The sequence below is a fragment of the Lupinus angustifolius genome, chromosome LG18, assembly GCF_001865875.1.
Source record: "Lupinus angustifolius cultivar Tanjil chromosome LG18, LupAngTanjil_v1.0, whole genome shotgun sequence".
Classification (NCBI taxonomy): domain Eukaryota; kingdom Viridiplantae; phylum Streptophyta; class Magnoliopsida; order Fabales; family Fabaceae; genus Lupinus; species Lupinus angustifolius.
The window spans coordinates 9676190-9679465 of record NC_032026.1 but is presented as its reverse complement, the minus strand read 5'-3'; positions in this window follow the sequence as shown (position 1 = coordinate 9679465).

Below are 3276 nucleotides of genomic sequence, written 5' to 3'. Positions count from 1 at the left end.
CCCAATGTAATATGCTTGGTTCGGGGGTGACTGTGGAGGAAATTAGAAGGGTCGTCTTTAGCATTGGTAGCTATAAAGCTCCAGGCAAAGATGGCTTTCATGCTCTATTTTATTAGCACAATTGGAAAGTGGTGGGCACAAAGTTGTGTGATCTGGTCAGTAATGTGTTTCGCAATCTCGAGTTGGTTGAGAGTTAAACGGTACCCTTATAATGCTTATTTCGAAAGTGGAGCATGCTTGAAATTTGAAGGATTTTAGACCAATCAGCATTTGCAATGTGTCGTATAAATTGGTGACAAAGGTCCTTGCAGCCAAATTGAGAGGGGTGATGCATCACTTGATTGGGTCGTACCAATGTAGTTTCATGGGCAAACAGAGTAGTGATAACATAATCATTACATAAGAAGTTGTTCACTCGATGAAGACTAAAACAAGTCGGATTGGATGGATGGCTCTTAAGATTGATTTTAAAAAAGCATATGATAGGCTTTGTTGGAGTTTTGTGGAAGATACCTTGGCTGATGTAGGTTTTCCTGATCATATGGTGAAAGTTATCATGAGTTGTATCTCAAGCACATCTATGCATTTGCTCTAGAATGGTGAAGCTCTGGATCCTTTTAGATCGAAAATATGTATAAGGCAAGATGACCATATCTCCCCCTATCTTTTTGTTCTTTGTATAGAACAGTTGTCCCATCTGATTCTCGCGGCGGTTGAAGTTAGGCTGTGGAGACCTATAAACTCTACCATAATGGCCCAAGCTCTCTCATCTCTCTTTTGTCGGTGATCTGATTCTTTTGTCGAGGCTAATATGGATCAAGTGGAAGTTATTGCTACTTGTCTTAATCTGTTTTGTGCGAGCTCTGGCAAAAAAGTTAAAAAAGAGTAGACCATAATTTTCTTCTCTAAGAACGTGCATGAAAATATTTGGAATCAGATATCTTGGTGTTCCTATCCATCACTTCAAGTCTAAACGAGGTATCTACAATTATGTGCTGGAGAATGTTAGAAGAAGGCTTAATAATTGGAAATGTAATCAACTTTCTTTTGCAGCGATAGTTATTTTGACTAAGCCAGTCCTTCATGCGCTTCCTTCTTATATGATGCAAACCACCATAATATCGGTTTCAATCTATGATAATTTGGATAAAATCTACAGATCCTTCATTTGGGGGGAGGAGTATTAGACCCGTAAAACTCATTGGGTGGGATGGGAGGTGTTATGCAAGTCAAAGAAAGTGGGTGGTCTAGGCCTGCGCCATACTTGTTAATAATAATTTTATGATGAAAGTTGTTTGGAAGGTAATCAACAACAAGGAGGATCTCTGGGTGCAGACGGTGATATTGAAATATAAGTGTGAGAATGATTTAATCCTGGTTGTTAATGGGAAGGCTAGGGAATCCTTCTTTTAGAAAAGTATTAAAACTGGTTGGTCTCTTATAAAAGACAATATTCATTGGAGAGTTGGGAATGGTAAAACTATAGATTTCTGGAAGGATAGTTGGGTGCCTAATGAAGGTGCTTTATGCCCTTGCGTGGGCTACTATAATCTTGTCTTGGAAGGGCCCTTATAAGATTTCCTTCTTTTTGTGGCGCCTTCTCAATAATGGTCTGGCCACAAATGTTAAGCGATTCCAAAAATCCATTTCAGATTCAACAACGTGTTTTAGATGTGATAAGGACGAAACGATGTGTCATGTGGTGCAGGACTGCCCTATTGTCAAGGAGGTTTGGGTGAAGCTCTTGAATATCAGTGTAACAAATCATTTTTTCACAATGGGTTTTGCTAGATGGTGTAAAGACAATTTAAATTGTGATTCTATCAGAATTGTAGGGTTGGTTTGGAACATAGCCTTTTTTGGGTGGCTTTGGACACTATTTGGAAGCATATGAATCGTCATATTTTTTAGCAGAAAATTACCACTGTCACAATTGTGTGTATTGGAATTATGATTAGAAGTAGGGGTTGGGTGGATGCACTAAGGTTGGAGCAATCTGCGGTAGTGAGATCCACTAATCCGAACTTCCATATCATTCGTTGCTTCCCTCCGGATGTAGGGTGAGTGAAGTTGAACTCAGATGGTGCTTTTTCTTCCTCTTGGTGTAAAGCTGGCTGCGATGGTGTCATTCAGGATGATTGTGGTAACTTTGTGTTTGCATACTCAAAGCATCTAGGGCAATGTTCAGTCCTTCATGTTGAACTGTGGGATATTTTGGTGGGTTTGCACATTTTGGTGTAGAGAGGTTTCCAACATGTGAGTATTGAATCAAACTCTGTTGTTTGTATTAATTTGCTTGGAAAGAGGTGTGTTTTTCCTCATCTTTGTGCCCCTCTGGTTTCTCAGATTAATATGGAATGGCTAAGATCGAGAAAGTGATTTGGGGTCATGTGTTCCGGGAGGCAAAAAGTGTGGCTGATGGGCTGGCCAAGCATGGTCTTAATTTAGATAGCCAATTTAGAATTTTTGATTCCATTCATAGTTTTTGTTCTATAAACTTGCTTTTAGACAAAACCTCTATTATTTATTGCAGAGACATTTAGCTTTGTTTTCCTTTCTCCGTGGCTTTTCGGCCACTATATTCCATGGGCAAAGCTAGATTTTAAGTATTACTCTCATTTGAAAGGAAAATTATATATCTTGTAGGAAATGACCCATATTAGAATCATTTTTATTGTCATAAATGAAAACAAATAATATGAATCATTAAATTTTATTTAAATAGTCAAATTTAAGAGATAAATGTACATGATTTTTCAAGTGATCATATACTCGCTCACTAACTTTTAATATGAAAGAAAAAATGTATATACTTATAGTGTATAAATTTTATATATTATCAATGTATTATCTATTATTTATAGTTTATTATAATTGACTATTCAACAAATATAAATTTTATGATATACTGAATGTATATTTTTATTATTGTTGTATGACCCATAGATCTTATAACTTTTATATGACCATAATAAAAGTTTACAAGTCATAAAGTGTGTAATACTTTTTATTAATAATTGAATTTGCAAGTGTGACATATGTTCATTCTTATAGTGTACTACATGATTTGCAAGAGAATGATTTAGCCATATGGTATATGATCATGAGGGGGGAAATGTGTGTACTATGGATAAATAAAAAAATCATCAATACATAGATATTATCTATTCTATTTACTATTTAACAAAAAAACTTCTCTCACATATATGTGTCATCACTTCCTTGAATTGTCACATGTCACACTCACAACAAAAGTTTTATCACTCAAAGAATTCT